The 13,858-nt window shown below is 33.2% G+C and overlaps 1 protein-coding gene across 2 annotated transcripts in view; it reads right to left on the reverse strand.

Annotated features, from left to right (window-relative positions):
* The window catches only part of LOC130441330 (homeobox protein SIX3), a 90,027-nt gene that overhangs the window by 36,804 nt on the left and 39,365 nt on the right, over positions 1–13,858 (reverse strand). The gene's annotated exons all lie outside the window — the stretch shown is intronic.

Below are 13,858 nucleotides of genomic sequence, written 5' to 3' on the forward strand. Positions count from 1 at the left end.
ACTGATAATTTGTTTATTGGAGTTTACTCCTTAAGAATCGATTTGCATATATAAGGTGCCCGGTATGAGAAAAATGTGAGGAGTAAAATCTATCGATGAATGAACTCGTTACGTTTTTGGTGCACACCCTATGATGCGCAACTTTCTAATTTGTCGGTGTCGACATACTTATATTGCTGTTTTTATTATAAATATCAATAATTAATATTGTTATTGTGAAGTTTTCATTTTTATCATTGTGTTCCGCTAAAGTGAACTGAAAGTATTTTCAAATAACTATGGCAGAAAGAGGTGTAGATGATATTGCCGGAACATCTAACAAACACGTGGTTGTAAGGTACGTTATAATTCATGTATTATATGTATGAGCATGTGCAATTTGTATTTATTAAATATTTTAATAATTATCGATGTAGTTCATATAAATATACATTTGAAAACAACACATAAAATTAGATAATCAACCCAATATGAATTATCGAGATTATTGACTATCGGAAAAAGTTTAATGTAAAATATTTCGTCGATTAGTTATAATAAATGTATATGAAATGAATAAATTGAATAAATATATATTTATATATGTATATTATTTTCATTAATTAACAAATTTACCCTTTTATACAGTATCAATCTTTTTTAAGTTGAATAAACTCTTTTTGCGTCTGGTTAGACTATTGAACTTAAACTCCAGTTGTGCGTCGACAATTTTTTATATTGATCTATAGATCACCTTCATCATGAATATCAAAATAAGCATAAAATCAACTTAGAACTTTGTTCCAATAAGAAAAATTAATTTTCCCTTCGTTTCTACATCTCAAATATATTAAATTTATGAGAATTTACAAAATAGAGATATAAATTTTACTTATATATTTAGATCTTTTTTATCGTTTATAGCTTTTTCGTTCTTATGAATGTGAAGCATTTCTAAAAATTCCCATTTTCGTGTATTAGATTCCGTTTCAACAATTTTTGAATCGTTTTCTGGCAAAAGCGTTGTGGCCGTTTTCAGTCTTTGAGCGTAGCATTTACACTTCAAATTACTAACACAGCAGTGTAAATTGATATAAAGTATTCTTTAGAAATAATACGTGAAGGTAGGTAGTCTATAATTATAGAATAATTACGAGGGCGGTTGAAAAAATATCGAGCTTAATGATAATAAGAATACGATCACATATAACCAATTAAACCGTTCCAAACGCCTTCGCAACAGTCATTATTCTACTGTTCCTATTTTGATTGCTACTTCGGAAGCATACCATTCATAACTAAGTTTTTCAAAAGTTGAGATTAACAGGTATTCTTGAATATATAAATGCTTATTACTACATGTTTCACAGCATTATTTTCACTCCCAGATTTTTTGCATCAACTGCCTGTTGATTTTATGTTTACTTATCAATTTGACAAGTTGTTTTCCGTTGTAGTTCTGATATAGAACTGTAGTTCTTATCGTTCAGATTTCGTACCTCATCGTTTTCTTATTTCATACATCCATGATAATATTGATCTTCCTCTTTTTGTGTTCTCCTGTGGGATCCCCTTCATTATTTTCTTGGCAATCTCTCTTTCCCGATCCTTCACACGTGTCAGTACCAAATTAAGTGCTTTTCCTCAATATGTTCTATAATTGCTTCTTTTAGTCAAATTTGATCGTTTATTGAGTCATTTCTGACCTGATCTAACCTCAAAGCTCTATTTGCTCTTCTTGAAGCATCTATTTTCGTGGCTCCTCTTTTTTCTTTAGTTGTTTCATATACCGACGTAATCATTGCATTGTAGATTCTCACTTTTCAATGTTTTTCTTATTCTTATTTTGTTTATTCTATATATTATTTCTGTATCTTCTATTCCTTCTACATAAAAACTAACTCCTAGATATTTTCTACGTTCATCTGCAGTCTCCATTCTCTGTATTTTTTCTTTATTTCGCTTGCCATGTAGTCATCTTTTGCACGTATTACCTTATCATCTGCTAAGTGAAAGGTGTGTAACCAAGTGTCATTGTCGATTTGGATCCCCATTCTTTTGCGTTCATTCTTCCAAGTTGTTAGTTTTTGAAACATATATTTTCAAGTGTTGGGAAAAGCCGAAAATAGAGGATAATAAAAAATGATAAAAAATAGAATCAGCACTCATGGAAACTACGCAAGAATGTTTAGAGCAGGAGCAAAAACGCAAGAGAAAGGATTGTTTCGACGAAATATGTAAACCGATACTAGAGAAGAAAAGGCTTAAACTAATGAACCAAAATACAGATAGCAACAAAAGAAAATATTGTAGTGTTGTTTTCCCAATTCCTAAACTAACCTCTAAATGTTTATCAATATTATGAACGAAATTTTGATTTCTATGAACCTTGTCATCACGTCGGTTCAACTAGGTTCATATTGGCTTGTTATAACCTTCGTGGTTAATAACCACCACAATATGAAGAAGCTAGGAGACAGGCTAAAGCAGAGAATACGTGGAGGATCAATTTGAAGCAAACTATGTGGTTATGGGAATAAAAGACAAACAAGAACTGATTCATAACCAACAAGTCGGTGAATATCAAGTGTGATTTAGGGAGGAACGTAAACAAAATGGATCATGAAGAAAATGAACTTCTGGGACATGTATACAGAATAAATGCGAACATAATGGCCAAGAAAGCACAAATAGAAGGAGAGGGAATAAGAAGGAGAAGAGGCAAGTCAAAAAAGAAATATAAAGATTCGAGAAGAAAGAGATTAGAAGACGAACTGAACAGAGTTGAAAAATTATAACTATGATTAAGTCTGAAATACTTTGCAATTGTAATTTTAGCCATGGGTCTCGTTCTTGGGGGTGTTTCAATTAAAAAACAAATAAAGCTATTGACGTTTCTACCAATTTCGATCTTTATCAAAATATATTTTGATAATACACGAATACGTGGATCCAGTGCTGCTTGTACATTAAACAGAAGTTTTATTATCAGTAGTACGTTTATAATGAGTACTTGTTACGTAAGTGAATTAAATTTTTTAATGTAATAGCATATATTACAGGATGATTAAATTAATATCTATAATTTTTATCCACTTACGTACAGCAATCTTTCAATTTTGCAATGTGGAAATTATTAAATTTGATATTATTACATGTTATATTCATAGAACAGATCGAAATTATCAAACACCAAAAATTACATTTATCAACAACTTATTGAATAGTAAATGTGTTTCTTGTATCCATATTGTGCAGCATTTTCAAAACTAGAATTGTCATCAAGAATAAAAATCCATTTTCTTTTTAGTCCAAATTTAGGAAATTATTTTATGACAAAATTAAATTCACAAAATCCATTTTTTGTCTAAACTAAATTCGGAAAAAGGAATTTTTCGGACAATTGTACAAGTAGTATTTTACAATGTAGTATTTTCTAATTTGACAGTATAAAGTAAGATGCTGAAGCTTTGTCCGCGAGTTTTACTATAGCAAAAAAATTACCAGATATCACATAATTTTTATAAATTACCTACTTGATAATATTGTTTAAATTGCATTAAATAACAATCTAATATCAAAATTGAGGATTTTTCATTTCAAATGTTTCGATATAACTAAGTAGGAACCGTGAAAAGCCCGTAGAATCTTGCATGTTCAATAGGTTTAGCAGTCTTGGTATAAAGTGTAAACAAAAACGGCGAGAACCAGCGACAAAAAACTAGCGAACTTCATTGCCTTCTGCATTTACAAACACAATATTATCACAAAAGTATAAGTCGATAAAGTCGGTGTAAAGGTGAAGAGCTTAGAAGTGGAGGGAAGGTGTTCGCAAAGTCGAAACTGTTTGCTAAAAGCTCGCGCCCACCCTCGGTAGGGAGCTTTATTGAAAACAGCGGCTCCCAAAATGTTCTCGAAAGACACAATTAGATAAATAGATCATAACAAAACGATATATACTTATATCTAGTTGTAAGTTTTAAAAGTTTTTATAGATTCATCGGTTGTTGTAAAAACCCAAACTTTGATTGTTTTTGTTTTCCTTTTGTAAAGAATTTTCAAATTTTACGATTTTCTCAAGCCTTGATGATATTTTTATCTATTATCCAAATCTTCAGATGTTTGTCCGATGTAAACAGCATCACTTGTGTATATAGTATAATAGTATAATAAGTAGATTTTTCCTTTTGTTGTTTAGTACCGCTGTTAAGCTTCGAAGCCGAGCTGCCAATCAACATGAGCAAATGGTAAGAGGGGAATAAATAGTATTTATTCAGTATTCAGACCGATTTTAGTATCAGTTCATTTATTGAATATACGAAATCTAAAATCTGTACATCGCAGTACAGAAATGTTATATTTCCTCAAAGAAACTTTCGGCTTAAAAAAAAGGGGATAAAAACCATAGAATAGATATTTTCATTGCGTGAATTTATAATTTCTGTTCCTAAAAAACTACGACATCCAGATTTGTATACTTGACGTCAAAATGACCGTTATATTTTCAAAAATTAACTGAAAAAATTTTTCTATTGAAAGCTACAATTTACAATCAAATATTAGATGAAACAAAGTCTATTTCCAAAATTTATTCAACGACTCATCAGCTAAGCAATGAATTTTAATGCATAATGCATTACGATTTTTTTGGATATACTTAGATTCGAACCATTATCAGTATCTGGTGCATCGAAGATAAACAGTTTATCACCGGTCTTTGAAGACGGTAACTTGTATATCGAAACATGTACCAGGCAATGTAATTGATCGATATTGAATTAAATAAATAGTGTTTTCAGTATAAATATCTAAAAACTCCAACTTAATGAAAATAAACTGACATGTCAGCTAATAGTGTTGTTGTTAAAGTTGTTTTTGCATAAACATAGAAATTTCCTATTCTGTATAAGATATACGAGGGAAGTCCAAAAGATATTCCAGATGACTACAGTCGAAATTTCAACCGAATTGGACTCGTAGTTGTTTTCAAAGCTCGCGCGGAATGGAAAAAATTCCTATTATTTGATTGTTGTTTCTGGAAGAGAAATCTCGCAAAAAAACTAGAAAATGTTTGGATGCTGTATAATGTGACTCTTCTCTATCGATAGCAAACGTCAAAATTGATTTAATGAGTTTCAACTTGATTGCACGTCGGTTTTGATGAACCATGTCCAGGTGCCCCGAAAACAGACACCACAGCGAATAAAGAGATAAATATTCTCGACAAACCAGTAAACATTTCGAAAGATTGCGTTGGTTATAACCTGTTTGAAATTTAGGGCATGAGAAATATTTCGGCACAATAGGTTCCGCGATACTGCTTTAGAGCAGAGTTTGACGCGCAATCCGAAGGAGTTCCTGCTTCGTTTTGTGACAGTTAACAAAATATGGATCCACTGGTACCCACCAGAAGTTAGTAAACAATCGAAATAATAGACTTTGGTCGGCAAAGATGACAGAAAGGTTCTGGCCGTTTGTTTTCTGGGATTCATACGAAGTAACTAGTAACTAGTAAGTAGAGAAGGGTAAACCGATCACTATGCCTAATAATTAGGCATTCTACCAAGAACCCACCGGTTCACATCTCCACCTTCGTCGCCGTCAAATTAGTGAGGTTGCGCTTGGAATTGTTACTGTGCAGATTATGCCTCGTCCAACATCTTTGTTCAAACTCACCGGGTAGACATGTGAGGAGGCCAACGTCGCCACAAAGTCCTACTTTGCAACCTCGGGTATCCTCAGATGAGTTAAAGAAGCTAGACGATCGATTGGTCAAATTTATCGAAGTAAAAAATTTAATTGAAAGATGAATCGAATAATTTTTTCCTGAATTTTCGTTTTTATTTTGTAGGTAAGTGCTTGCCAGGTCCTTCCTGTAATCATTAGTCATCGTGGCCATACAAAAATTCTCTCAAATTGCGAACTGTACTGTTTATTATTATTTCAAAGGTTTCGTTCGCATTAGGAACATGTTTAAAAGAAATGTAATAGAAATAATTGGATACGAACGCAATTTAATCATTTTATTTTAATCGGGAATCTTTTCACCTTCCCCTTTCACTAGTTATTTCTAAACAATAGTTGTTTGGAGAGACATTCGTCACAACGAAACATTTTCATTACATTTTTTGCTAAAAATTTCATTCGTGCTGAGTAAAAACATATTTTTCCTGTCGTTCAACACCTATTGAAAAATCCCCCAACGTATTTTGCCCAGTTATAAACGTCACGTTCGATTAGGGCTTCTATCCAAACAAATCCGTCAAGTTTGCCATTCATTGTGGCGAGACCGTCTGAAAGGTGGACATGTCAAAACCAACATATATCCGCGTAACCGCCTATAAATGGACTAAAATTTAATCTTCTACTTTGAATTCATGGAAATTACTGTTCCACTCTCCCACATAATTTTCACGACTCTATCCGATACCGAAGCGTTTTCGCGCATTTTCATCGAATCGATTTTCATTGTGTTGAATGATACGGATGATTTCGATTGGTTGACAACAATCGGAAGCAAAAATAAATTATGTAATTACTCATTTCTTCAAAACAAGTATGTAATGAAGGTTAGCAAAAACAATTTGAGGTTTGAAAATGTGTTTTTTCTTAGTGAAAATAATATATTCATTCCTGGAAAGTCGATTCGTTTTAACACTTTCGAAGTACTGGCCGTGGACGAAGTTGAAGACGAAAGAATCGATTCTAAAAGACTTTTGATGTTTCCAAAATAGCCGCAGATGATTTTTGTTAAATTACCATGATACAAAATTTATTTGTTCCCATGTTCTGTTTGGTATATTTACCATTTTATTATTTAAAAAAGCATGTCTCTTGTAAACTTACGAGAAGTTTTGTATATTTTCAACTCTAAGTTTCTAGAAACTTTGTTTGGTAACGGTTAATTTTACTGAAACAGCCGAACTAAAATCTCACATTTTATCATAATTTTGTGCCCTTGTAAAGTCAATGGCATCCTAGAATTTGAACCAAAAATGCAATTTTCTATATAAACATACCTTTACCAGTAAATATTTTTCATCAGGTGCATCTACTATAAATAATTTTTTCATGAATTAAAGTTTTTAACTATGTTGTAACGTATATTACTGAATTTGGTTGAAAAAATTTATGTATTTTCATCAACCCTTAACTCCGTTTAATCCGGGCATCAAAGAGAATGAAAATAATATACGAGGTCAGGCTATTAAATAACGAGACTGGTTAGGAAAAAGGGTGCTCCTCTTTAATATACTCCCCTTCCCTCGCTACACATCTTTCCACACGTTTTTTCCAATGATCGAAGCAGTGCTGGAAGTCTTCTTTGGTGAGTGTCTTTGGGAGCTCTGCCGTTTTTTGCTTTACCGCTTCCATCGACTCAATTCGGGTCCCTTTCAAAGCAGATCTTTTAGTCTTTCTAACCTTTCAAGGAAATCTGGGCAGACCTGTTGACCCAAGAGCTTTTGGTCAGGAGTTTGATTTTTTGGCACCAACCTCGTACAGACTTTTGTCATGTGTAATTCCTCGTGTAATATTTTTTTCATCATCCGGATGCTCATTCGACGATCTGCACGCACAATTTGGTTGATTTTGGTCACTGTTTCCTGAGTTGAAACAGTTACAGGGTGACCTGGGCGCTGGTTATCTTCAATGCACTCTCAGCCCTCACTAAAGCGCTTACACCAGTCAAAAACACACGCACGAGATAGAGAATTGTCCCCATACGCCACTTGCAACAATTTATAACACTCAGCCGGAGTTTTTTTTAATTCAACGAGAAATTTGAGATTGATACGTTGCTCCTGTTTTTCATCACACGTGGTTATAGGCACGAAAAAACAAGTTCGTTTCAAACCTCTACTATTTTGGGACATGCATAGACAAAATATCTAGATACCCAACGCACTAATCGTTTTTCTCTAGACGTCTCGTCATTTAATAGACAGTCCTCGTATATATAATCCCCCTTTCTGAGTGTCGGGTGTGTTGCTTTTTTATTCTTGTTTCAATATTTTTTTCCATTTCTCTAGTTTCCAAATTTGTCGGTCTACTGTTCTCCAAACCATTTTCAATCAAAGGTTCTACATTCTAGTCCTCTCTTATCGTTGCGTTTCTTACTGATCTTTTCTGAAGACACCTTTGACTCTGCGAAACTACTTCAATTCAGTTGCTTGAATTTTGATTTTGAGTGAGTTTGTATAAGGACAGGTCGAAATATTGACTTATATACGTCCATTTTGGTGTTTTATGTTACTTCAGTTCTTTCCAGAAAATTTCTGTTCAACGCATTAAGTTTGATGCTTTCATTCACCTCAGCTTCTCGATTTCATCGCTCAGCATGTCCACGCATACATATTTGAAACTTTTCACTTGTTACAGTTGTATTCCATCTATTTCAATTTCATTACCATTAAAAATAATGCAGTATGAAATCACAACATGCCTCAATTAAAATGTCAATATCTATCGGTTGTGGTTTCTTTTATCTTCATCAAACTCTTAAATTTGATATCAGACTGGTTTTTTCCGGCAATTTGTTAAGCAACCATCATACCATAAATAATAGATGCACGCGAAAAAGTGAGACAAATTTTCTACGACCAATGGCGTACGTAGAATTTATAGCATCCAAGTAAAATTGATAATTTCTGATTTTTATGGTATATAAAAAAATGCAAGTACCCTTGCTATTCTATATGAAGTGATTCAAATGCGCCATTCTTTCATTACAGATGCATAAATCGTCTAAAATTTAGTCACTAGTAGATTGTACAGTACTGAAGGAACTGTAAAAATATGAATCATGCTCTATAAATGGATAGAAGGTACCACTAGACTTATCTAAAAGACTAGAAAGTATTTTTAGTATCCTATAAAAAGTTAGAAAAGTGAATTATGATTATCCAAAAAGCTAGAATGTAACATCACGGTTTTCTAAAACTCTAGAAAGTGAAATATGTTCTATAAATCGATAGAAAGTGGTACTATGCTTCTCTAAAAGACTAGAAAGTATTTTTAGTATCCTATAAAAAGTTAGAAAAGTGAATTATGATTATCCAAAAAGCTAGAATGTAACATCACGGTTTTCTAAAACTCTAGAAAGTGAATTATGTTCTATAAATCGATAGAAAGTGGTACTATGCTTCTCTAAAAGGCTAGAAAGTATTTTTAGTATTCTATGAAAAGTTAGAAAAGTGAATTATGATTATCCAAAAAGCTATAATGTAATATCGCGGTTTTCTAAAACTCTAGAAAGTAAATTATGCTCTATAAATCGATAGAAAGTAGTAGTATGCTTCTCTTAAAAGCTAGAAAGTATTTTTAGTATTCTATAAAAAGTTGGAAAAGTGAATTATGATTATCCAAAAAGCTATAATGTAATATCGCGGTTTTCTAAAACTCTAGAAAGTGAATTATGCTCTTTAAATCGATAGAAAGTGGTACTATGCTTCTCTAAAAGACTAGAAAGTATTTTTAGTATCCTATAAAAAGTTAGAAAAGTGAATTATGATTATCCAAAAAGCTATAATGTAATATCGCGGTTTTCTAAAACTCTAGAAAGTGAATTATGTTCTATAAATCGATAGAAAGTGGTACTATGCTTCTCTAAAAGACTAGAAAGTATTTTTAGTATCCTATAAAAAGTTAGAAAAGTGAATTATGATTATCCAAAAAGCTAGAATGTAACATCGCGGTTTTCTAAAACTCTAGAAAGTAAATTATGTTCTAAAAATCGATAGAAAGTAGTACTATGCTTCTTCAAAAGGCTAGAAAGTATTATTAGTATTTTAATTTAATTTTATTAGATAAGTAGCATGATGATTTTATTAGAAATATCAGAGTTTTCCAAAATTATAGAAGTAGAATTAAGATTTATAGAATGCTAGAAAGTCGAATTATTATCTATAAGTGGTAGAAAGTACCATTATAATTCTCTATAAGGTAGAAAGTGTCATAATTCTCTGAAAGGCTGTAAAGTCCATTGAAAGGTTGGAAGTATTATGACCATTTTCTTGAAGGCTGTTAAGGAGGTTAAGCTTTATCTAAAAGGCTAGAAAATATCAAGTATTCTCTAAAAAGTCCGAAGAAAGTATGATTATTTAAAAGAATTGAAAGTGGAATGACCAAATGGGATACTTAAAATTTAGTAATTCAATCTTAGAACAGTCAAAATATATGATCAGGTCTTTTTGTTTAGAAACTCACCTCTCTAGAAAGCACATTTACATTCTACCCGATAACAAAGCGTCCTGCAAGATATTGGGTGTACATCCTGGGGATCACGAGACTGCAAACTCTAAAAATACTAACTAACAGAAACGCAGTAACCCTAATGTGGTTACCAGGGTATACCAGGTAATGAGGAAGCTAAAAAATAAGCAACGACTTCCTATTTGGGATCAAAGATCTAATGTGGCCTCATAAGATGCCATATCAATAAAAAAAACTGAATGGACAGCTAGATAATCGAATGGAGTATTACTGGGAAACACTTATAAATCTTAGGAACTTAGATTGACAAGTCACTGATCCGTCAAATATTTAAGACGATAGGTGTAACAGAAAACAATTGCAGATGCTGCAAACAAGCCATAGAGACAGCTGAGCATTTGCCCAATTTATTGGAGGGTGCAGTACTAGCAACTTGGGGAATTGGACACAGAAACCCCAGAAAATAGCCTCCTAGAAGGTGTCTACGTATCATAGAAGTAGAACAATGAGATCTAGTATGAAAACCAACAAATTTATCCTATCACTTTAAATCCAGAAAACTATACAATTTCAAAACAATGAATGTGCCTTTTATATGTTGTTTATCCTGCATATATTTTATTTTTGAAAAACGTTTCATAAAAAGTGAGTTATAATAATAAATAACTGAGATTGTCGAACGGATATTCAAATGATGTAACCTAACAGACGAATATAAGCAAAACTGTATCCCGATTGGGATTATAGAATCATGTGGTAGTAGTAACATTTGAAATTTTGTAATTAATTATATAAACTCATCCCCAGCACCGCCCATGTCCACGCGACCACCGCAAAAAAAATTAAAGCAAAATTTTTCGAGTAGAATATCTTGCACATGTGAAGAGTATCGCATGTCATTTGAAAGAGGAGCGTAATCCGACCCTTGTTGTACTGAAAATTGAAGAAAAGCTGATCAAATCTACCGGATAAATAAGCCCCTTTGCACATATCGAATTACAAACCTGAAATGAATATACTAGGACGATTTAAATGGCACCATGTAATTATATCGCGGTTGAAAGTAGTTTCCAGGTAATTTTCTTAACAAATAAATTCTCGATATGCTTTTTCGATGACGATGCAAGCTACAGCAGTTTGTATATCAGAGATTTTAATGATTTAAATTGGCAGATATTGACTTTTTTTAACTAATTTTTGGATACAAAAGTTCCATTCTTGTATATCGGCTTTCGTTGATATTGGGAGTTGTAAAACTATTTTTAATTTCGTTACAACCCACAGTCTCGGCCACTTTTCCTTATGGAAGGTATAGTTGGGCGTTTCTCCAATAAGCACACGAATAAGGAAGAAAAAGGCACATCTAATCAATAGCTTTCTCCACTTTGCACATGATGCTGAAGACAATGTTCGTGTAGACATGATGGAATTTATGTTGAGTACCCATGAAAAGAAGTTAAAAATTATAACAGTTACACGTAATGATAAATACTTGCACAATCTCAATTTTTATGTATGTAAGTATTACAGAAATGTCAAAATGGATTAAAACAGAAAGCCAATGATGACATTAAGAGTCGAATACGACATATTGCTGGAGCTAATGACTAAAGTGCAAAGATTTACTATCCATAAACTAAACAATAGTCATTACATGTCTTTAATTTTTAATATTTCGACTAATAACCAATTGAATACATAGTAGACCGTCTTCAGACTGACGACTCATTATTTTAATAACATAATTTCAAGTGTGTAGCCCGAATTAGAAATAGTTGGCTGACGTTTTCATGGCTTAGAGCTGACTCAAGAGTATAGAGTCGAAATTGGACTTGAAGAATACTATTTTTACTTAGACAAAGCAGATTATGTTTTCTGGATGATTTGTATACAATAATTGATACCTAATAATCAACGAGTAATAAAATGCTTGTGAATCCTTACATAGTAGCCTCAATTTACAATTATTTTTCTGAAAATTCGCTATGGCATTGGTAATAAAGATACATCAGCTTTACTTTACACTCTACAAAGAAATCTGCCCCTAGTAAACTCGGCATCTTAAAGTTCTTCGTTAATAACGAAGATGTAGTAGTTATTAACCCCGAAGATCAAAAAGCCCAATATGAAGTGAGTTGAACTCTCGCCAGGACAAGGTTGATGGAAAACAAAATTATGTTTATAAAGTAGTTCAAAATTTAAAAGTTATTTGTGGCATATTCAAGAATTTACTAAACAAACAAGGTCTATAATTGAACAAAGCTCGAATTGTTAACTACTAATCTTAAATACATAAAAACAGAAGCCATGAAAGAAAATATATAAAGATAGTTATTATCCATATAAAAATATAAATGTATTTAGAAGTAATGTAGATAGAAGTTATTAATATAGTTATTTAGTGATATTATAAACACGTCGTTCATTTTCCACCCTGTATTTCCGATTGTTCCGAAAGTTTTTTGTCACCAGAGTCTGCATAACACATACAGCGTTATCCTTCAACATAACCATACACCACCACACTTGAATGTCTCAAAAATTCACTAGGTGCTGGATCGGGATTGTAAGGTGGGTGGTAAAGACTTCTGATTTGAACTTTCGGAAACGTTCTTTGTCACATTAGCACTATGCGGTCGTATATTATAATGTATAAAAACAAGGCCAGATAATAGCAACTTCGTTTGTTGTTATCCATAGTCTTCATAATATGTTTTCTTTGTTATTATTCTTCAATGTTCCACAATAAACAAAAAGCTTATATTTTTCGACCAACAACATCCTACCGATTGTTTTCCCAAATAAATTTTCAAATGCTGTTTGATTTTAATAGTTTGTCAGGCAAAAATGTATGCATCCATTGCTTCAATTGTTCTTTAGACTCTGAATTGCCATACAGGATACGAGTATCGTATATAATAACATCAGTCTTTATCGTCTTCAGAGACTAGTCGCGCGTCAGACAGTGTAATTGTGAGTGTTGGTGTAGAGGAGGTGTAAACAGTCTTCAGTTTCGTCGAAACGCGCGTCAGACATCGTAATTGTGAGTGTTGGTGTAGTGGAGGTGTAAACAGTCTTCAGTTTCGTTGAAACGCGCGTCAGACAGTGTAATTGTGAGTGTTGGTGTAGAGGAGGTGTAAACAGTCTTCAGTTTCGTCGAAACGCGCGTCAGACATCGTAATTGTGAGTGTTGGTGTAGTGGAGGTGTAAACAGTCTTCAGTTTCGTTGAAACGCGCGTCAGACAGTGTAATTGTGAGTGTTGGTGTAGAGGAGGTGTAAACAGTCTTCAGTTTCGTCGAAACGCGCGTCAGACATCGTAATTGTGAGTGTTGGTGTAGTGGAGGTGTAAACAGTCTTCAGTTTCGTTGAAACGCGCATCAGACAGTGTAATTGTGAGTGTTGGTGTAGAGGAGGTGTAAACAGTCTTCAGTTTCGTCGAAACGCGCGTCAGGCAGTGTAATTGTGAGTGTTGGTGTAGTGGAGGTGTAAACAGTCTTCAGTTTCGTTGAAACGCGCGTCAGACAGTGTAATTGTGAGTGTTGGTGTAGAGGAGGTGTAAACAGTCTTCAGTTTCGTCGAAACGCGCGTCAGGCAGTGTAATTGTGAGTGTTGGTGTAGTGGAGGTGTAAACAGTCTTCAGTTTCGTCGAAACGCGCGTCAGACAGT

Source organism: Diorhabda sublineata, chromosome 3, assembly GCF_026230105.1.
Source record: "Diorhabda sublineata isolate icDioSubl1.1 chromosome 3, icDioSubl1.1, whole genome shotgun sequence".
NCBI classification, from domain to species: Eukaryota; Metazoa; Arthropoda; class Insecta; order Coleoptera; family Chrysomelidae; genus Diorhabda; species Diorhabda sublineata.